At 37.4% G+C, this 24,348-nt stretch overlaps 1 protein-coding gene across 10 annotated transcripts in view; it reads left to right on the top strand.

Annotated features, from left to right (window-relative positions):
- Positions 1 to 24,348, top strand: part of sfl (N-deacetylase and N-sulfotransferase sfl) — a 547,000-nt gene that overhangs the window by 276,119 nt on the left and 246,533 nt on the right. For 5 of the 10 annotated variants that reach the window (XM_067787551.1, XM_067787550.1, XM_067787549.1 and 2 more), the window contains one exon: positions 4,688 to 4,748. The exons of the other annotated variants lie outside the window; for them this stretch is intronic. The gene's annotated coding sequence lies outside the window, so the exon portion shown is untranslated. The remainder of the gene's footprint in view (positions 1 to 4,687; positions 4,749 to 24,348) is intronic. 10 annotated transcript variants of the gene reach the window in all.

Here is a 24,348-nt window from a genome sequence, read left to right as displayed (position 1 = left end):
TGCCGGGTCTTCTAGTAACATATATATGCCTAAGAACACCTGTTGAAATAACAGTTAGTATGTAATATTTACAGGACATGTGAATGCTGTTAAATACAGTTTGTTTTTAGACTTTTTTAGGGAGTTGATATTACTTTTTGTATACTAAGAAAATCTGTTGTTTTAACAATGATTTTAGTTTAATTAACCCAATTAAAGATGAATAGAATTATTTTTATTCATTCAAGGAGTTAATGCTGGTTTAACAGAAAGTTCCATAATACAAGATTTTTTGTTTTAGTTAATTTGACAGACGTCGGTCAATTTAAGAGTAGGTATAAAATTGTTAATTTCACTGAAATTATTTTTTGGGTAGTTGGCATATACGCTTACCCTACAGTCGTTGGACTGAACATGTCGCATTTTAATAATGACAAGAGAGTCATTATAATAACAAAGTTATGATGCTAGTAAAAGCAATAAATATAAATAAATGAAAACTTTTAACATTTAAGCTTATTTTCTATTTTGCTAAACCGACACCAATTTTCTAAAATAGTTAGCATTTGACAACTAAAATACATACTTAGATATAATAGCAACTAATTTGGACACATAATTCATGTATGCACACGTAGAAACTCGCAACAGAATGTCACATTTTGCTACTAAATTAGCTTACAGATTATAAAACTAAATAAAGTCTGTTGGAATTTTCCAAAACCATCCTAATAACAACAAATATGACAAAAAATTTCAAATAGCGTAATGCTTGATTTGTATTTACGAATATCCTAGAATGCTCCTGCGACTAAGTTTACATACCTCAAACAATTAGTTTGACAAATAACAGTACATGACAGCAAAGCTAATAGCATTTTGTAGTAAACATTTTTGGAATGCAACCAAAAAAGCCGCGAGCCGAAAGTAAAACCATAAATATAACGAAAACATGAAAATAAACAAAAACATGTAAAGCTGAGTTGTAGGGGGAGGGTAAATTGTCAACCAGAGCAAATCACATTTATTTAATGTGGTTTTGCTGTTTGTAAGGACAAAAACAACGACTGTTTTACATAAATATGTTATTAAAACTAAAATATCTTTGAAATAGGATAACTTTCTTTTGTGACAGAAACTTAGTATGACGACGGAAATTTCATTTATACCAGGGACCGAATTTGGAACAAAATTAAAATGAAAAGTAAAGCTTTTTTTGAAAGCAGCAATTTTCGTGAACCAGTGCCGAAATAGCCAGGAAATCATTCCTAAAATAAGTAGTGATTCTGAAAGCAATAATTTTGAAATTTCCGCGATAACACTCCTCGAAAAATTATTCCGAAACAGTCCTTGAATGAATTATAAAATTTTCCCTTAACAGTCCCAAACTATCGTGATATAGTTAACATTTTTTTTTTGCATTGATCGGAAACAATTCCGACATGATACCGGAGACAAATCAAAAGAGTCCAATTTGATATCGAAATAGGTGCCAAACAAAATTTCGAAAAAAATCCCGAAATAAAACCGAAAAACACCCACCCGAAACTGCAAAACAATACCGACATGAACCCGAGAACTATCTAAAATTAACATGATTTGATATTAAGTTTATCCCTAAATAAGCCGTATTTACTCAAATATCACCTCGTTGACCGAAAAACACTGTCGAAATGACAGTGGAAAAAGGCCCCCGAAGACAATTCCTAAAAAATCCCGAAAATAATCTCGAAATAGTATGTAATGAAATTTTAACAAACACTCTCGCTAAATAGTTTCGAAACTATCTTGAAATAGTTCGGATGGAATCCATGAAACCATCCTAAAATTATCCCGCCATAGTCCCGAAATGGTTATAATACTATCTCGATATTGTCCCGAAAATATCCTGAAAAAGCTCAAAACCAATACCGACCGACATGATCCCGAAAACTATCTTATACCAACAAGATTTGATTCCAAAAATGTCCTCAAATGATTTCGAAAATATTCCCGAAATGATTCCCAATTAATTCCGATAATAAGCCGTATTTATGCATATGCATCCTCGGTGATCCGAAAAACTCTACCAAAATGGCAGTGGAAATAGTCCGGAACACAAACCCAATTTGCCCGAAACAATACCGAGATGATCCTGAAAACAGTTTCTAAATAATCTCGAAAAAGTAATACAATTTTCACGAACACTCTCCCAAAATAGCCCCGAAATAGTCTCGAAACTGTTGCGAAATAGTTCTGATACAATCCTTGAAACCATCCGTAAATCATATCGGAACAGTCCCGAAATAGTTATGATACTATCCTGATAGTATTCTGAAACAATCCGGAACAAGCTCGAAAACAAAAACAATACCGACATAGTCCCGAAAACTCTCACTCACTTTAATACCTGATTTGATATCAAATTAATCCTGAAATGATTTTGAAAACAGTCCCGAAATAATTCCGAAGATAACTGTTATTACTCAAAGATAGTCTCGGTGAAAAACACTCACGGCATTACAGCAGAAATAGTCCCGGAAAAAACTTCGGTGATCCGAAAAAGTCTTCTGATATTATTCCGGAAGTAATTTAGAAAACAACCCGTACTGATTCGAAGATAGTCCCTAAACGTTTCTTTCTTTTATGTAAACCTAGCTTGGCTGTTCAGCCTTTTTTAGAATTTAGTAAAATTTTCCAGTCCAGAAATAATAGCTTTTCTGCAATTGCAACATGATCCCGAAAACAAATTCAAATAGCACTGAAATTATATCCAAATATCCTCGATTATCCGAAAACAAGCCCGACCTGATTGAAATAGGCTCCAATTGATTCCGAAAACAATCTGGAAACGATGTGAAACGAATGAAACTAAATTGTGTCGTTTCGAAATTATCATGCAAACAACTCGGAACGATCTTTGAATTGTGACAAATAATTCCGAAAATCATTCCCAAATGAGCCTGCTTTGTTCCTCAATTGATGCCAAAATTATCCTGTAAACAATAACGAAACTATCCCCTAACGATCTCCAAAAAGTCCCAAATTTATTCCTTAATAGTCTCAAAACCAAAACGAGGTCGATCCTCAAATGATGCAGATATAGTTCTTAATGATCTGATCAGGAACGATTTAATATGACCACATTGAACCTTCTAGGTCATCCACAATTATAAAACTATCTCGAATCAATTCCCAAATGATCCGATAAAATCAACCCTGACGTTACTCCGAGAACAAACGAAAATTTTTTTGAAATAATATCAAAATAGGCATCAAATTAATTACGAAAACAATCCCGAAAACATCCAGATATATTTCCGCAAATAAACTGAAAGCCCAAAGTTTTAGCTTAAAAGTAATCCCGAAAATCACCTCGAACTTGTCCGCAGTTAAGCTCGAATTGACCATGAAACTCTCCCGAAGCGATTTAGCAAACAGTCCTGAAAGATTCTACTGTCCCAAATGATTCCGAGAACCATTTTTAAAGCTTGTTTTTATTTTCAATCGCTCAAAAAATATTCTGTGAATTTTTCTAACCGAAATAAATATAAAAAACGCTTTCGAGATAATTCGAAAATTTTCGAGAATATTTTTGAAAACTGAGAAAAAGGTTTCTACGAAATATTGTGACTGAAACTACGCAAACGAGTCTGAGAAACGCTTACGAAAAATATTGAAAATTCTCGAAAATATTTTCGAAAGTTTCGAACTTATTTTAGTTTTTTATACAGTCTTGTAGCCGATTTAATTTTGGTGAAGTTAGGGTGCAAGTTTCATGATTTTTGATTTGGGTGTTTCAGATTTTCTTCCATATAAAAAATAGCGCAATGCATTGTTCCTATGCAAACAAAAAAACGCTTCCGAAAAATCTGGAAAATTTTCAAAAACATTTTAGAAAATTTAGAACTTATTTTAATTTTTTCATACCAATTTAATTTTGTTCAAGTTAGGGTGCAAGTTTCTTGATTTTTGAAGTTATTTACTCTGAAGGTGTTTCATATTTTCCTAAATATAAAAAATAGCGCAATTCGTTCTTCCTATAGAAGAAAATTCAAAACACCCTTCGGACAAGAAAAAGTTCTCAAAAGACAATAAGAATTCTGAAAGAAACTCGTGCTAAAGACCAAATTAGAGTGGGCTGCAAAACTGCAGAGTCGAACAAACTCAGAGAACTCTACACCTTTTTCAGTTTTACTTCAATCAGTTGCGAATTAAGTTCATAAAGTTGCAAATTAAGTTCAAAAAGTTACAATTGGAGTTCAGTGTTTTCAATAGATGTTCAGAAATTTCAATTGAAGTTCAGAAAATTACAATTGAAGTACAGAAAATTTGAATTAAAGTTCAGAAAATCACAAATAGCTTCAGAATTTTCAATTGATTTTCAATTATAATTTCCTGAATTTCAATTGCTATTTTCTTAATTTGAAAAATCTCAACTTAAATTGTAACTTTCTGAGCTTCATTTTCAGTTTCGTGAACTAATGGAAAAGGTGTAAATAATAAGTTAAAAATTTTCGAAAAGTTTTCTCAAATTGTCGAATATTTTCGGAAAGGTTTTTGAGATTGATTGGCATAGTTTCAAAAAATATTCATAGAAGTTTTTTTTCAATCGTAAAAAAACGAGGAATTTAATTGACGAATTATAATACAAATTGCCACTCCTATTTCGTATACCCTGCTGTAAAAAATTTATTTTCATATGACTTATACAATTCTTTTTTTACAGAACCTTTGACACCACCATTTGTCACTGCTGGTAAATGAATTGCTGCCTGTAAATATTCAAGGTAATTTTGGCATTCCCATTTACAATTATCCTTTATTGCATATGTATGTATATGTGTATGTATATTTTAGTATTCCATTGGCTATATAAATTGTATGGCTATATAAATTGTATTACAAAACTTTGCCGTCAAAGAACTTTTCATGATCCCATTGAATGCGAGCTTTCCAAATATCTCTATCCTTATTTCAATGATTTTTTGTTGTTATTGTTGGCAATTCGATTGCATTTCAGAACTATTTATGAAATTGCCATTACAAAAATAATAACAACACGAAAAATTTGCAACAACGCTGAAAAAAAAAATTGTTATATTATAACAAGTAAGGAAGGTTAAGTTCGGGTGTAACCGAACATTACATACTCAGTTGAGAGCTATGGTGACAAAATAAGGGAAAATAACCATGTAGGAAAATGAACCGAGGGTAACCCTGGAATGTGTTTGTATGACATGTGTATCAAATGAAAGGTTTTAAAGAGTATTTTATGAGGGAGTGGGCCATAGTTCTATAAGTGGACGCCATTTAGGGATATCGCCATAAAGGTGGACCAGGGTTGACCTTAGAATTTGTTTGTACCATATGGGTACCAAATGAAAGGTGTTAATGAGTATTTTAAAAGCGAGTGGGCCTTAGTTCTATAGGTGGACGCCTTTTCGAGATATCGCCATAAAGGTGGACCAGGGGTGACTCTAGAATATGTTTGTACGATATGGGTATCAAATGAAAGGTTTTAATGAGCATTTTAAAAGGGAGTGGGCCTTAGTTCTATAGGTGGACGCCTTTTCGAGATATCGCCATAAAGGTGGACCAGGGGTGACTCTAGAATGCGTTTGTACGATATCGGTATCAAATTAAAGGTATTAATGAGGGTTTTAAAAGGGAGTGGTGGTAGATGTATAGGTGGTCGCCTTTTCGAGATATCGCCATAAAGGTGGACCAGGGGTGACTCTAGACTTTGTTTGTACGATATGGGTATCAAATGAAAGGTGTTAATGAGTCTTTTTAAAAGGGAGTGGGCCTTAGTTCTATAGGTGGACGCCTTTTCGAGATATCGCCATAAAGGTGGACCAGGGGTGACTCTAGACTTTGTACGATATGGGTATCAAATGAAAGGTGTTAATGAGTCCTTTTAAAAGGGAGTGGGCCTTAGTTCTATAGGTGGTAGACTTTTCGAGATATCGCCATAAAGGTGGACCAGGGGTGACTCTAGAATATGTTTGTACGATATGGGTATCAAATGAAAGGTGTTAATGAGTATTTTAAAAGGGCGTGGGGCTTAGTTCTATAGGTGGACGCCTTTTCGATATATCGCCATAAAGGTGGACCAGGGGTGACTCTAGAATGTGTTTGTACGATATGGGCATCAAATTAAAGGTATTAATGAGGCTTTTAAAAGGGAGTGGGTGGTAGTTATATATGTGAAGGCGTTTTCCAGATATCGACCAAAATGTGGACCAGGGCGACCCAGAACATCATCTGTTGGATACCGCTAATTTATTTATATATGTAATACCACGAACAGTATTCCTGCCAAGATTCCAATGGCTTTTGATTTCGCCCTGCAGAACTTTTTCATTTCATTCCAATTAATATGGTAGGTGTCACACCCATTTTACAAAGTTTTTTGTAAAGTTATATTTTGCGTCAATAAACCAATCCATATACCATGTTTCATCCCTTTTTTCGTATTTGGTCTAGAATTATGACATTTTTTTCGTTTTTGGTAATTTTCGATATCGAAAAAGTGGGCGTGGTCATAGTCGGATTTCGGACATTTTTTATACCAATACAAAGTGAGTTCAGATAAGTACGTGAACTGAGTTTAGTAAAGATATATCGATTTTTGCTCAAGTTATCGTGTTAACGGCCGAGCGGAAGGACAGACGGTCGACTGTGTATAAAAACTGGGCGTGGCTTCAACCGATTTCGCCCTTTTTCACAGGAATAAGTTATCGTCCCAGAATCCAAGCCCCTACCAAATTTCACAAGGATTGGTAAATTTTTGTTCGAATTATGGCATTAAAAGTATCCTAGACAAATTAAATGAAAAAGGGTGGGGCCACGCCCATTTTGAAATCTACTTTTATTTTTGCATTTTGTTGCACCATATCATTACTGGAGTTGAATGTTGACATAATTTACTTATATACTGTAAGGATATTAAATTTTTTGTTAAAATTTGACTTTAAAAAAAAATGTCCAAAATTTTACTATTTTTCTATTCTGCGTCATAAGTTCAACTCACCTACCAAGTTTCATCGCTTTATCCGTCTTTGGTAATGAATTATCGCACTTTCGGTTTTTCGAAATTTTCGATATCGAAAAAGTGGGCGTGGTTATAGTCCGATATTGTTCTTTTTAAATAGCGATCTGAGATGAGTGCTCAGGAACCTACATACCAAATTTCATCAAGATACCTCAAAATTTACTCAAGTTATCGTGTTAACGGACGGACGGACGGACGGACGGACGGACATGGTTCAATCAAATTTTTTTTCGATCCTGATGATTTTGATATATGGAAGTCTATATCTATCTCGATTCCTTTATACCTGTACAACCAACCGTTATCTAATCAAAGTTAATATACTCTGTGAGCTCTGCTCAACTGAGTATAAAAACTGAATGCTTGAAGCGATAACAAACTAACCAACCAAACGATACTCGCGTACATGACCTCATTCCAATAAACGTATTGTGGCAATAAAAAAAGGTTACATTAAATTTTATGCTTAGGAAGTGTCATACGAAATACGTGCAACTACGTGATGTAGATGAGATGCGAATCCACACATAATAGTTTGCATTAGGATGGGTCAATGTTGTAAATGTTTTTCGGCCGGCGAAGATTGGGAAAGGGTGGAAATGGTCAGGATATTAAAAACAAAAGAAGATATCTATTTGAGATGACGTCGAAAATGCATATTACTGCAATATTTCCTTTAACAGCCGGCCGGCCGGCATTTTTAAACGGTTTTATTTTGCTTGACTTGACAGGCTGGCTGGCTGATACGAATTTTGTAATTGAGATTTAAGTAACTTCCCGATAAGCTACAATCTTGAAACTTGGAATATAGTTCAGAACCCGATGACAATACCCCGATAGGTGGCGCATGGATCGAAATATTTCGAAAAATCGTATTTGTGGTCCGTTTTTTTCATATTTGGAACACATAATGCATATGTGAATAGAAAGTGATATATGAAAAAAAAATCCCCGATAGGTGGCGCAAGGATCGATATATTCTCCCTATACAACAAAAATACTTGCTAACATATTTTGTGTCGTACTCATGTGTTATATTGCAGTTTTTACTTTCGAAAAATATAATTATAAATTATAAAATTAACCAACGAGTGGGAAAAATAATTTCACTTACAAAGTGTGCCAACACCCCTAGCCAAAGCAAAAGTCAAATTCTTCTTCTTAAGCTTTGCTTGTAACAAAATTTGGGAGTTGGCTACTTTTCAATACCAGATGCCGCCAGTGCCCCTCATTCTAAAATACGTGCAATCTACTCATAATGCATAAGATGTGTTAAACGAAAATGTTAGACGAAATAGAATAATAATACGTGTAAAGTGGCGCCAATAATTATTCAACTAAATGAGGACCGCTGGTTTACATATATTCTCTGGGCCTCACAAGTATGGTGTGATTTTAGGCGCAATGCGAGTGTGCAACATGCACATTTCAAAATACTCAAGTGGCATTGGCGCGAGTACCTCAAAGTGTTAGACCCGTGTGTATAGAATCTGAAATCGTGAGTCTGAATAATGACATATGTAAACTAGAGACTTTGCGTACTAGTTGGATTTATAATTTATCATAATTTGTATAAATAGTTTGGCAATTTCATATTTATAAATTGAGTGAAGAATGGTTTCCTATACGAATCGTAACACACGATACGGACCCTGTTACAAATATGCATGTATCATATATGTATATATAGCAGGCGAGGCTCTAGCGACACCAAGTTCCTCACGGAACTAGAAGTGAGAGCGGGATGGCCTAGAAGGTTCAATGTGGTCATATCAAATCGTTCCTGAGATGGTAGGGCTTTTAGCTTGGTTGGTGGCAAATGACCGTCAACATCGATAACTCTCCCCAAAACCTTGAGGAAGTCTCCTTATCTCTACAACGACAAACCCAACAACAACTTACATGCTGACTTTATTAGATAGTTCTGAGTTACCGCTCTTTCTTTATTTCTCGTAGCATTTTTTTCACAACACATTATTGACAATGAAACTCAATTTCGCTTTATATCATATGCGAAAAAAAAACACGACAAGAGAGCGGGTAAAGAAAGTTTATATCAAATATACAAAAAAAAAAGCTAGCAAAAAACAGTTATAATGAAAATACTTAAAAAATTTTAGCTTATATGTGTATCCCTTTATATTATTGTGTGAAAACTTCATTTTTGCCAAGCGTGAGAATATTGATAAATGATTCATATTTTCCCTTTTTTTCACTTAACAAACTTTTTCTTCCCCTTGACTGTTCGGGGTCTTCAACCTTGCACTATTGGCATTTTTCCCCTTAATGATATGTCATTATGCCAAACACATATATTCGAACAAGTTCGTTTGAGAAATAATGTTCAATATTGCTTTTGTCATCCGTGAGTGGGTACACTCAGAAAAAAAACACGTCGTCGAAATAAGAATTTTGAATGTGGGAAATTTTCTATGGACTGAGAAAAAATTTTCTATTTTAAACAAGCTTTCATTAGCTTCTCTTGCATGTTTGTAGGAATGTTAGTCTTTCATACTTCATAGTAAAAAAAATGTTACGTATACTCAGCGGTACCCGTCTTTTCAGTTGGTACGGATCTGTTTGGGTGTAATTGGATGGTTTTGATTAAAACAACGTACTTATTCCTTATAACTCTGATAGTTTATCATTGATTTTAATAATTTGTATATTGTTACGAATATTATCAACACTAAGGGATACTATCATCTCTAAGCCGATACTAATCAGTCAATTGTATGTACACAAACAAATCAATCGTTATGTATACACATATGTATATAAATGCAGCGGAGAATATACTCACAAAAGTATGCAATCATCGGTGGAAATATCACTCACATATACAAGCGCACATGGCTATACGAGATACTATAAACTACAAATTCACGTACATATCTGAGATACTCACAAAAAGTATGCAATCATCGGTGGAAATATTAATCACATATACACGCGCATATGGCTATGCGAGAGGCTATAAACGTGCATCTGTAGTTTTTAGCTGGTAAGTTTATAGCTGGTAACCAAGTAGTAAATTCTAGAAGAAGAAACGCCTAGAAGTATGCGAACGAGACAGCAGAAAGTATAAAAGGAGCGAAAGCTGAGTAAGCAGCAATCAGCTTAATTTAAGCACGCTATCAGTTGCGAAGTATAAGTGTTATTGTGAAGTATTTTCAAGGTAGTCTTATAAAGACCATTTTGCATTATTGAATATTGGAGTTATTTATTCAACAGTTTAGCGATACGAACGTTAGTAGAAGGGTGTAAAATAAGCGGAGTTCCATAAATTCGTTACAATATTTTTGTAAAGGTACGTATGAAGAGCACATTTTGTCCAAAGACGTCATGAATCGATCTGGTAATTTGAGTTCGTCTTGTGGATCACTACATGACCGCCTCGGAATTATTTTCGTTGTCATGTTCTGGCCGTTTCAATATCATTTCGGGATTGTTTTCGCAATATTTTTTATGATCACCTCGAGACTACTATAAGATCATTTTGGGAGTATAACGCAATGACTTAAGCATCATTTCAGGACTAATAGTGAGCATTCGGAGTTATTTGGTAACAACTTCGGAATCACTTTAGGACCATTTCTGAATGACTTCGGTACTATTTTTTGCATCAACTCGGGACTATTTCAGAATAATTCGTGATAACTTTAGATTGTGTTATTGATATTAGAAAAAAATTACAAAAGATAATAATATTAATATAATAGTGAACAGCAGGAGTACTGCTTATAAAAGCAATGCTATATACCCAGTGTGTTACTAAGCTCTTAGAGCGCGCCTATAATTATGCCACACAATTAGGATTAAAAAGCATATAGAATTAGTATATACCCAAATGGTGAATAAAGGAACAGCAACACAACATATAGCAACACTTATATCGTTTTCTTTTCTCAAATAAATTGTTGCCTAAGTAAATGGTAAAGCCTTAATAGAGTTACTCCTACCCCAGAAAATTTTCAACATTTATAGTGCATGCAAAGAACATAAATGGATACCTCGTATATTAGCTGATTTTCACAAACGCGCTGTCAATGATAATAAAAATTTATTAGCAATTATTTCCTTCATTTCAATTTTCTTCGCTAAAAATTTGTGAAGTTACGAAAATAAATTGCCAAGAACAGCTGGTTTAGCAGAGTTGCACTGCTACACCGCCATTATATGCAGCGTAAAAGTGTAACGCTTTTGCGTTGCGAGCAGGCAACAATTTTCACAAAAGGACGAAATACACCGTAAAGGCGTTACCGCTTTTTAAAATAGAACAAAATATATTTACAACCCTTGCGCGGGGTACAAAAAGCGTAACACTTTTGCCAGAAAAGAAAACGCTATTAGAGACCAATTGCGAAGCGAGCAGCGTGGCATTCATATGGCTGTGTGCATAAAGGCATCTGCCTTTACGCTAGTATAAAGTATGAATGTTGGAGATTTCGAGTTCGATGTTCAGGTTCCGAGAAGCTAGCTGATGTAGAAGTGAAATGCAGAAACATGTCCTAGTAACCATCGCCATTTTTAAACTTTGTAATTTTTCTCTTATATCAATATTCTTATTTTGGTTAAGAAATGTCTGAAATTTTTATTAAAAAAAATTTTTTTCAGATTGAAGGGAACAAATCTATAAAAAATTAGTTCAAATTTTTCTTATTTGATAAACTATTTTCCTCAGTTATAACTTTTTTTACATATCTTTTATTGCTTTCCTTACGTTTTATTTACGTTGCGCTGAGTTGTGGAATGTTTGCTAGTTTATCTACAATCAAATGCAGGACACGTGTGTCCTTAGATGAAAATAACTTGTCTAGCTTTTTTTTCTTTCGTCTAGGCGTGTCTTTTGTCGTAGCATATGTGTATGTTGTTTGTTGTCAGTATTGTGAAAGTTTTATATAAATAATTTATGAACTCGTTTACAATTAAATACAAAAAGTTTGGTTGTTTTCCTGTTAAATATCTAAAAGTTGATCTTAAATGAACCAAAAAGAGATTATTGATTGAATTTATTGCTTTTGTTATGTTTACGCACTTAATTTGGAGTGTGTACATGAAAATCCAGACACGTAAATTATTACAGCTTCTCTATCTGATCTTTATCTATGTACTAGCAGACCCGGCAGACGTTGTTCTGCCCTAAATTTGGTCTATCTGCATACATTTTAATAAGCTTTTTTCCGTCTAACTCTGCCCTTCCCCCTCTACACTTGTTCCTAATATTTTTATTCACTACTCCCTCCGTATTTTTCGCTTCATCTATCTCCATATTCGTCTCATTCTATCTTTCTCAGTCTCCTTCTCCTTCTCTCTTTCCTCTTCTCTCTTCTCTCAAGTTCTTCTTATTGTTCTTCATCCCTTATTTCCAGTCCCAGAGGGTGGTATGTATTTTGTTCCAGTTCCCTTCCGAGTCTCAGTCCCAGTCCCACTCCGAGTCTCAGTCCCAGTCCTAATCCTAATCCCAGTCCCAGTTCGTCTCTGGTCTACTTCCCAGAAAAAGGATCGTATTTTCAGGAAAATCTAATAGGACGTATGTAAATAAATAGGTATGTGGGTATTATTAATTCATGCACTTAAAGCTCTCAGCAACAGATTTCATTTGATATCCATAATACACACACATTCTAGGGGTATCCGGGTCCATGTTTTCGCCTATATCTCGAGGCCCTAGTCACCCAGCGGTGTAAAACTTACTCTGTACTAAGGCATACAGAAACAGCTCCACAGCACCATTAAAGTGCCAGCCCGACCTTCTCGCGAACGATTTATGTGGCCAAATTAAACCTTCAGATCATTCCCTCCCTCCCTCGCGCTACAGAGCCCCTTGAATCTGGTATTTTAGTCGCCACTTACGACAGGCATACCTACCCCGGGTACATTCTGATCCCCTAACCCGCTGGGGGTATGAAAACTACCCTGTACTAAAGTACTCATCAACAGCTTCAATTTGATACCCATAATGTAAAAACACTGTCTAGGCGTTCACGGGCCCACGTTTTGGCCTATATCTCGAGACCTTAATCACCCAGGGGTATGCAAATTACCCTCTACGAAAGCACCCATCAACAGCTTTCATTTGTTATCCATATTTTATAAACACATTCTAGGGATACCCGGGTCCACGTTTTGACCTATATCTCGAGACCCTAGTCCCTAGGGGTATGAAAATTACCCTCTACTAAAGCACTCATCAACAGCTTTCATGTGATATCCATATTATATAAACACATTCTGGGGATACCAGGGTCAATGTTTTGGCCTATATCGCGAGACCCTAGTCACCTAGGGGTATGAGATTTACCCTCTACTAAAGCACTCATCAACAGCTTTCATTTGATATCCATATTCTATAAACACATTCTAGGGGTACCCGGGTCCACGTTTTGGCCTATATCTCGAGACCCTAGTCACCCAGGGGTATGAAAATCACCCTCTACTAAAGAACTCATCAGGAGCTTTCATTTGATATCCATATTCTATAATCACATTCTAGGGGTACCGGGGTCCACGTTTTGGCCTATATCTCGAGACCCTGTGCGTCGATCGCAACCAAACCTATTTGCAAACCACTGCGTGTGGTATACGCAACTTATGTGAAAGTTTGAACAAAATCGCCCGGCGCATCTCTAGAAGGATGTGTGTTTGTATGCAGATTATGGACTGCGAAACCACTCCGTGTACAATTTGCCTGAAATTTGGTATGTGGGTGGTCCTTTGCTAAGATTAGTATTTACGATACTTTTTTTTTGGGAAATGGACCAGAAATCGACTGGGACTGGAACTCGAACTAGCCCTGGGACTGGGTAGACGAAGATGGAGAGATAGGGATGGATGGAGTGGAAAAGAAGTGAGAGAAAAGAAGGAGAGGGGAGCGAGGAGGGGGGTGAGTAGGTTAGGTTAGGTTAAAGTGGCTGCCTCCGCTGTCCGAGCGGAGACTCACGTAGGCCTTTGTGGCCCGTTGTGCTACCACGCGTGGGCCCCTATTTCCTGTTACCCTACTTTCGAAGAAGAAGAAAGTTTAAACCCCAGTGAGGCTAAACCAGCGCGATTGCCTAATGAAACGCCAGATGTCATTTGGGTTTATAGATTCAAGCTCCGCAAGGCACCCAAAAGAGTGTCTGTGGAGGTATTTGTACCTGGTTTTTGACAGTGCGGGACAGTGGCACAGATAGTGCTCAACGCTTTCTATCTCCTCCTCGTCCCTACAGATGCGGCAGAAGTCATTTGTCTGCAGGCCCATATAGGCACCGTGACTGCCCATGAGACAGTGATCTGTAATAAGGCCCATTAGTGGGCTTATAGAGATACGGTTTAACAATATCACCGATCGCGATCTCTTTTCATCCAGCTTAGGCCAGATTTGCTTGGATATACTACATGTAGGTTCCTTCGCCCATCTGCCGTTTGCCTGATCCGTGAAAAGAGATCGCAGGTAGTATTTGCAAGTGTTTAGAGGAGGGCTGGCCCAACCAGCGGAGGTTATTGCTTGCAGGTTGGTGCCTTCCCTAGCTAGCTCATCCGCGGCGCAGTTTCCTCAGATGTCACAGTGGCCAGGAACCCATATTATGCTTAGGTTGCAATTTTCAGATAGTTTGTTGAGGGTTTCTCTGCACTTCAATGCCACTAGTGACGAAGTGTTACTGCATTGCAGGGATTTTATGGCAGCTTGGCTGTCAGAGAAAATTGAAATAGAATTGGTCACCTGCAGGTTAGCAAGATAGAGGGCTGCTTCCCAGATAGCTATGAGTTCAGCCTGAAAAACAGTCCAGTGATCGGGTAAGCGAAAGCTCTCTAGGGTGAGTAAGAAGTTAAAACTTCTTCAAACTTCTGCAGATAGACCCAAGTTAGTGCGGAACAACGTTTGCCGGGTCTGCTAGTTAGTCTATATAAATAAAACTAAATATATAGGTGTTTGTATGGGACACATAGACTATCAAAGTACAAAGCTGATATCGAAGTGTCATTCATTTACTTACCCAAAGTATGCAGAAAATCACATGAATTCGCTAGAGACTACAGAAAAATAATCCCTACCTCCTTCATGCTGAAGGTTCTTGTATGGTTTTTAGATATTCACGAAAGGTCAGACCAAAACGCATCCAAGTTTTCAATGGCGCAGTATGCATATGCACATGAAGAACAGGATTACAGAAACTGCTCTCCATGAGTTTATAGGTATCATATAGAGCTTCCTGCACTACAAAGAATACACTCTAGCATCCTTTTTAGATATAGAGGTACGGCTTAACAATATAGACCACACGGCGGTTGCCAAAGGACTAGAAAGAGATTACATAAAGAGTCATATCTGCCAATGAATGCAGTCAATGCTGGGAAATAGCAAGCTATCGTGGGTTCGGTTACCAATACCCACCTCGTTAAGAGAGGAACTCCTCGGGAGAGGAGTTCTTTAACCACTTCTGTGGTCATCGCACTAAATGAGATTCTGCTATGGGTCAATAAAAAAATAGTGACGGTAGCCGCATATGCAGACGATGGCGTGGTCACGAAATGCTGTATGGACATGATCCCTCTCGACTTTAAGTGAACCATTCACGCCTGATGATCTTTTCTGATCAGAACAAAATACCACAGCTTCGAACACGCCTTTCTAAATGGTACTGCCTTCTCCCCCTCCATAAGGATGAAGTATATGGGCATCGGGATAGACAGTAAAGCCTACATAAACTTTTTTGAAGTGGTAACAGAAGCAATAAGTTCGTGTTCAATTGACGCACTAAATGTACTTCGACACTAGCTACCTCTGAGCCATCAAATACGTGAAACTGCGACATGTTCGGCATTAAGAACTCGTGGCTAAGACCGTTGAAACTCGTCGAAATATGGTTACAGTGGTATCCTCAGAGGGCTTACCAGTGTGGCTCTGTCATATGGCTATCAAATGCCATCGATACGTTTTGCCAAGAGTCATAAGTATAGCCATCGCAAGTAGAAACTGGAAGGGTGACGGGCTGTACAAGAAATTGCAAGTTCGCCTTAAATTGACGGATTCAAAATGGACTTTGGCGTGGGAGCCTGTGTATTCTTTTAGCAACTTAAGATGTCGCTGTCACTCAGTCTTCATGACTCGGCTAGTATATGCCAAGTGAAAGCTCTGGGCACAAAGAGGGCCTGTACGCTGCTGTCGACGGACTCGGTAAAAGGACGCGAGATATGCTTTTGGTCAGATAGTCACGCACCACTCATGACGCTTAACTCCCCATCACTTCGTCTAAGGCTGTGAGCAGGTACAAACGGTCGCTTCATGACACAGCTAATTTCGAAAACATTTCGTTAACACATACTACTGCACACAGGAACATTGAAGGCAGATGAACTCGCAAAGACATGGGCACTGCTGGATCCTGTGGGGCGGTTCATATTTGCATCATCCACTCACAACAATTAAAAAATATAACTTACATTACAGTTCTAGGAGAAAGTGGTCACCAATTGGTCTTCTTTGGGCACCTGCAAGACAGCTAGGCAAACTTCGCCGAATTACGATAGTAGAAGATCAAAAGACCTTTAAAGGAAGAAATCTTTAGAATCTCTGCCACAATCATGGGACACTGGCCGCTTGGCATGTATGTTGCGAGTATATATTTTTTTTTTTTTTTTTTTTTTTTTGTTTTTTGCGGGGAGGCTGGAAAATGCCTAATGCACCATAATTGCTGCCGTCGCAGCAACCGTGTGTCCGTAGACCAAAAAACAGCCCCGTTCTGGAACCGTCGCCCACCCCGGCACCACTTTCGCGTTACTTCAGGGTGGCTGTCCATATTTCTCATTTTTTAAGAGCCTACTGTTGTCCCTGCGTCCAGGTTCCCGCTATTTGCTCTGAGTGTCCATTTAATCGCCACTGCTTCGCATGCGCATTTCTCTGCGCTCCCTCTCAGCATCCATTAGGCGTGTCATTACTATAAATGCCATTTTGCTCACTGCAGTCCAGCACTCTTTCCTGTTGCACATATGTGATACTAAATTTCTCGTGGTAGGTTCCTCCCCAAAGACTCCATGCAAGATGAGTCTTTCTTCGTGGAAACGCGGGCAGTGGAATATGACGTGTTCTGCGTTTTCTAACTCCGTGGTACACATTGGGCAATGAGGATCTTCCTCTATCCTACGCTTCCATAAATACTCTTTGAAACCGCCATGTCCACTCATTATCTGCGTAAGATGGTAGTTCAGTCCGCTCCTTCCATTGGGCTACGTACCAAACTAGTGTGAAAGTCCAACCACCTTTACTCGAGGCCTCCCACCGTTCTTGCCCCTTAGCTATTGTTTGTGTCCTTGCTCTTTTCTTGTCTTCTTCAGATGGTCGCTCGATATTAGTGTTATACAGATCGGCCATTTCGCTTGCCAGTAAGTCCACTGGGATTTTCCGGGTTAGAACCAGGATCGCGTCGTCGGACACCGTCCGATAAGCACTTGCTATTCTTAAAGAAGCAAGTCGGTACGCTGGTTACTGTGCACAATAGCTGACGTGTAGCTTCGCTCGGGCCAGCAATGTTAGGCATTATTCGCATAAGTGATTCATTAACTTTGGTAAGTTTCTTCCCCACCGCTCTGAAGTGCTCTTTGAAAGTTAACTTAGAGTCAATGTGCACTCCTAAGTATTTTAAGGAATCCTTTGAGGTCTTAAGACAGTTCAGACTAACTCGTTCGCCGACCGTTTGGAGCTTACTAATACCACTTCCGTTTTTTGGCTAGCCAACTCCAGTCCCGTATTGGTCAGCCATTCCTTTATTCTTGCTACGGCGTCATTACATAATGCTTGAAGCAGGTCCAGTTTCTTGGCCACTACTACCAATGCAATATCATCAGCATATCCCACAATTTGCGTGTTTTCTGGTAGATCAATCTTTAGCACCCCGTCATACATTACATTCCAAAGCGTTGGACCGAGAACAGATCCCTGTGGGACGCCTCCTGTGATTTGCGATGCTGCGAGTATAGGAATCCCTTTTAACGGCATGTGTTGGAGCGATGCGAGGAGGCCAGCGAAGAAACATTCACGCAGTAGCTGTGCGAATGCCCTGCTCTAGCATACACTAGAAATGAGAAATAAATTAGAAAAAATATTAATGAAATTCTCGCAAGTCTGATTTTATATATCTAATTGCATTTTTTTTATTTTAGTACTTTTCTTTCGTTTTTAATTTAATTCATTTTCCATGCGAATCCGTTTTACTGCAAGTGCTGATGATGTTGTACAGCTTTGCCGTCCTAATCTTGAAATAATCAGAATATATGCAGCTTTTTACAGACTCCTGAACACATAAATACACAAATATATATAAATTTATTCATGAAAGCTTTGATGCAACTTTATATTCATTAGGAAATGGATTACCGGGATCTTCAATCTTATCACTTTTCAATATTCATTATAACGGTTACTTTATGAACGAATATCCATTTACTTATGTTTACCTACGAATATACATTTGTATGTAGGTGTGTTTTATTGTTCCTGCTCGTACATATGTAAATATGAAATTAATTGGCTGAAGAAGATATTAAATTATTATATGATTGAACAAATAAGGAAGCTTAAGCTCGGTTGAGTCCAAAAATGATACACTTCTTTGATGGCAACAACGGAGCTCAGAGGCGATTCGACATATTCTATATCTATCCCAAATTTCAAACCTTTCAGATATATCTAGGGAGTAGGTGACCTCCTTATCATCGATATATAAGGAAGATTTGTATGCAGGATATCCCATCAGTTATGTAACCACGTCTTCAATCCTAATATGGAGCGAGAGGTACCAGGATTGGTGCCATGCCAAAATGTAATAGGCAATAAAAACGTTTGCCAAGTTAAAATCGCCGGTTTCAGATGGGATATTCCCTGCTATGCTGCAGATGGCGGTGGAATGATTATAGAACGGTCAAGAATAATTTTCCAGGGTTGCATAAAACTGAACCAAGTTTCGCAATTTAGAAGAACGCCTCGAGTAGTCTTCATACCAAAAGCGCAAAAAGCCTGTCATCTGCACCCGAAAGACCGCAGGCCTATAAGTTTGACATCTTTTCTGCTCAAAACCCTAGAGAGATTAAAAGATGTGTATATAAAATCAAATATGAACGACGAATTATTCTCTTCAGCACAACATGCTTACACCAAAGGCAAGTCCGTCGTTACTGTATTGCATAGGATGATCATGTATATAGAGAAGGCTCTGGAACACCAGGAATATGCCCTAGGTGTTTTTCTAGTTATTGCCGAAGCTTTCGAAAATAGCAATAATGAACAGTCTCAACTCGATTGAACTTCACTCCGCTTTAACAAATTGGATCGGCTCCATGTAAAGCTACAGCAATGGGGTATATGCGAGGCAACAAAATATGTAAACAGAGGAACCCTGCAGGTTAAGGTTTTATCACCAAAGCTGTGGACGTTGGTTGGTTATCAACTATTTGCTTAGGCGGTTCGACCGAGGATCAGTCAAACTTGCGGCAGATGACGTTTCAGTCACCATAAACTGTGCAAAGCGAAAGATAGCAGACTCACAAAGTGGCTCGTATTACTGAAGAGAGAAGATTTAAGGCTCGCGATGAACATACTAACTGGACACTGCCTTCTGGCATCACATGCTTATAAGTTGGACCACGTCAGTAACAGCAGATGTAGCAAGTGCGAGCTGCAGGAAGTAACGGTTGAGCTCGTTCTGTGTTCGTGTCCTGCGCTCGCCAGGTCAAGGCAACAGCTATTAGAGTACGAAAGAGTTGCCAGATCTATAAAGCTGCTATTATTTGCCAAGAGAACGGAGTTATTTTATAACGTCAGTCCTTGCACCTAATTGGGGTTCTTCCGTTTGGTCGTCAAACAAATTCGTTTAACACTACGGACGCATTCAGTATATTTGAGGTCTTTAATGACCGAGAAGTTTCGCTTAGTTCAAATTACTTATCTCGCAAATGATCCCGTAATAGTCTTAAAATGCTTGCTTAGCAGTCCTAAAATGATCCCCAAACGAACTCTTTAAAAACCCCGAAATTATTCTGCAAAAATTCATTTACGAAGATATTTAAAATAACTTCTAATTCGTTCAGAAAACAAGCCTCAAATAGTGCCGAAATTATTCTTAAAGATTTCTCAAATAAATACCTAATCGCGAAATTATATTGACATCGTACCGAAACGATTGATAGTTCCGAAATGATCCGTAGTGGTTTTGAACAGTTCCGACGAAAATTTCAAAACTATCTCGAAAAGATCCATAAACAATTCTAGAAATGTCCTAAAAAACCCGAAATAGTCCAGCAATTATCTGAAAATAAATCAGAAATGAGTTTAAAAACAAATACGAATAGATTTATTCCCGAAATAATCCGAAAAGATTCTAGAAGTATTCTAGAGATAATCTTAAAATTATCTGCAGATAGTTCGAGATAGTGTCGAAATATTTCCTACATTACGCAGAAACACGAAGGATTCCTACAACAATTCCGAAACTATCCTACTAATATTTCTGAAATGGTCATCAAAGCAATTCCGAAATAAAAAATTGTTCCAAAACGATTTTGACAACAATCCTGAAAATGATTCTGAAAACAACAACAATGAAATGTTCTCAAAATAGTGTCGAAATTATTCATAAACATTTTCGAGATAATGCGAAAATAGACCCACTCAATCACTATTGTCAGAAGATGCATCTTTGGTCAGAACAAGCCACGTATCGTACCATTCCTGCCATATGGCAATGTTCAAGAGACAAGTTCTTGGATTGATATACAGACCTCTGCGCGTTGGGGATGGCTAGTATCGAAGATATTTTTAATAATAGACTGTTCGAGCTTCATGCAGCCAACCACATAGCACAACGAATTAAAGCACGAACACTTAGCTAGGCTACGTTTTGAAATTTAAGCTCCCGCACAAAAGGAAGAGTGCGGCCCCAACTCCGCTGGAAAGACCTGGCGTCAATGAGCTCATCGGAAAGCGACCAGTGCAATTAAATGCACGACCAAACCAGTTTAAATCATTAACGGATAATGAAGTAAGTAACTGATGTAGTCACGAAGTGAACCTAAAATGAAAAATGTTTCTGCATGATCTACCCGAGCTGAATCTGAATGGCCCGGTTAAATCTAGACTGGACTTGCTCGCCTTTGCAAAACTGCTGTAACCTTATCTAAGCATACGAAACATTATAAATTAGTCTATATCAGAGGTGCACAGAAAAACTTCGTACAGCGTCGGAAGTTAATTCGGCCTCAACCTACATGTTGCGTGAGCGTAGCAAAGCAAGCAGTGAATCAGCGTTCGCTAGTACTTACAGAAGCGAGAATCTCATGGATGCCTTTCGGCATGCGGACTTCATTTCGTTTAGGCCATTAGAACCCAACGTTAAGTTAAATAAATTTATAGTGTCCTGTGCTCTAGGCACATATGTAAGAATTCTGTACTATTTTCTTTGATTCCTAAATATAGCAACAGAGTAAAAAATATAAATTTTATTTCTTCAATAAATTAATCGCATGACTTAAAATGACCTATTAACTTAATTGAAGATGTATAGATATGTAACAAACGTACGTACCGAGATAAGAACAATCACACTCACACAGTCAAAGTGAGACATCCTGGAAGCGAAAAATGAATAGTTTACAAACTAAATATTCTTAGATGACACTACTCGACAAAAAAATCTCCAAAAATAAAATAGGCCTTTCCTAAAGTAAAATTTTCTCCTGATTCCGAATATGACTTCCATTTTCCTGTGGCAGATCTAGTTGCCGAGATATCGGCGAAAATATGAAAATTCCCATTTTTGCAGAACACTAATTCATATAGGTGGGGCAAAAAAATGTAGTTTTCATTTTTTCGTTTTAAACTGTTGCATTATACATTATACTAATTCCCATAAACATTTCATGCCTTCACCTCCTTTCAGTATCTTCAGTAGTTTGGCCACTATGCCAAAAAACGCTGAAAAAATTTTGAGAAAAAAAAAGAAATTTTTTATAAAATTTCAGATTTAACCACTTTAAAATCGGAAAAATTCTATGGACGAAAAAAAGTTAGCCCTCCTATGTTGTAGGTAATTTAATTGCAAACATTTTAAGCATACCAGTACAACAATCAAACGTGCCGTTGAGACTATAGCCCCGTTAACTTGCATGCGTCTATCCTAAAATTTTAGTATCACTTTGATAAAATTGGCGAGACATTTCATTTGGTCACTCTACCTTAGGGTCTAATAAATTTAAAAAGACATCGAGTATTTAATTGTCACTACTGTTTGTTGTAAATTTTGTTTTGCAAATTGTAGTGCAAATTTATACATACTATATCGGTAGATGTGTTTACGAAATGGCTTGTTCCAAAAGAGATTTTAAATGTAAAAATAATCCGGATGATTTTTTGCTTTATTTGCGGACTTTATATTTTCGGAAGCTCAGCTCGGAAAATAACTAATTCTGTCAAAGATGCATACTTTCATTATTTCGGCTTCCGTGTAAAAAATCTCGATAAATCTTGGACACCTCATTTTATTTGCGCCTCCTGTAGATTAACTTTAATGAGATGGGTATCGGGTAAAGGTCATAACATGAAGTTTGGTGTTCCAATGATGTGGACTGAACCCTTTAACCACAACCAGTGCTATTTTTGCGCGATAGACCTTAAAGGTAAAACGAGAAAAAAGAGGAAATTAATAAGTTATCCAAATGTGGCATCAGCTAAAGAGCCAAAACTACATGACCGTACCTTACCCATACCTAGGCCGCCTATAACTTTTGAAGCCTCAAGCGAAAGTGACTCCGAAGCAGATAATTCAGACAGTGAACAAAGAGGAGAGGTCCCACATCGAGTCTCACAAGCCGAACTTAATGACTTGGCCAGAGATTTTAAATTATCGAAATTTGATAGCGAAGTTCTAGGATCTCGTTTGCAGCAATGGAGCAGCCTGGGCCCTTCGACAAGTACTTCCAAATTTCGAAATAGACACAAGACTTTCTCTTCTTTTTTTACTAAAAGTGAAAATATTTGCCACTGCAATGATGTTCAAGGTTTATTTGAAGCACTAAAATTAGAAAATAAAGTGGATGATTGGCGCTTTTTTATAGACAGTTCAAAGCATAGTTTAAATGCAGCATTACTCCATAAAGGAAATTCGTTACCGTCAATACCATTGGCACATTCTGAGAATACTAAAGAAACTTATTTAAGCATATCCAATTTACTTGAGCTCATTCAATATAAACAATTTAATTGGAAAATTTGTGCGGACTTAAAGGTAAGCAGTCTCGGTGGTACAATTTAAAATAAATAGTATATGAAATACATCCCAGGTTGTAACTATAATTCTCGGAATTCAAGGAGGTTTCACTAAATATTGCTGTTTTCTCTGTCTTTGGGACAGCCGTGCTAGAGAAACCCATTATATTCAGGAAAACTCGCCACCAAGAGCTGAGTACGAACCAGGTGCCTTCAATATCGCAAACCCGCCTTTAGTAAATCCCGAACGAGTTATTTTGCCAGCACTTCACATCAAATTAGGATTAATGAAAAATTTTGTAAAGGCTTTAAATAAGGACGCGCCATCCTTCCAGTACCTAACGAAATTTTTCCCTAAAATAACTCAAGACAAATTAAAAAAAGGTATATTTGTTGGTCCGCAAATTAGAAAGTTGCTGAAATACGAAAATTTTGCGATTCATTTATCATCAGTTGAAGCAGCGGCTTGGAACAGCTTTAAGCAAGTCGTTAGTGGATTTCTTGGCAACAACAAAGATCTACAGAGCGATGGTCAAAGCCTTGTTGAAAAGCTACAGTGCTATGAAATGCAACATGTCCCCCAAAATGCATTTTTTGCATTCACATTTGGATAATTTTCCCGCAAACCTAGGTGCTGAAAGTGATGAACAGGTTGAAAGGTTTCACCAAGACCTCATGATTTTTGAAAAGCGTTACCAAGGTTTTTGGAATGAAGAAATGATGGGAGATTATTGCTGGACAATAATACGGGACACAAACCCAGAAAATTATAAACAGGTAGTTAAAAGTACCCACGTCCCTCACTATTGACCACCACCACGGTAAAATCGCTCAATTTGATTTTTTTTTAGATGTATATATGTATTTATTGAATGTTGTTGTCGTTGTTGTTTTTTACTGAACTGCTGATTTATACTCATATTACACAATTGAATACAGTTTAACGTGCAAACATATGTCTATCGTAAAACTTTATAAAAAAATAAAAACGTAGTTTGAATAAAAATTGTCTCTATAAAAAATTGTAGGATAGACGCCTACAAGTTAACGGGGCTATAGTCTCAACGGCATGTTTCATTGTTGTACTGGTATGATT

Source organism: Eurosta solidaginis, chromosome 5 (genome assembly GCF_040869045.1).
Source record: "Eurosta solidaginis isolate ZX-2024a chromosome 5, ASM4086904v1, whole genome shotgun sequence".
Lineage (NCBI taxonomy): Eukaryota > Metazoa > Arthropoda > Insecta > Diptera > Tephritidae > Eurosta > Eurosta solidaginis.
The sequence above is the reverse complement of the archived record's forward strand: the minus strand, read 5'-3'. Positions and strand labels throughout refer to the sequence as shown.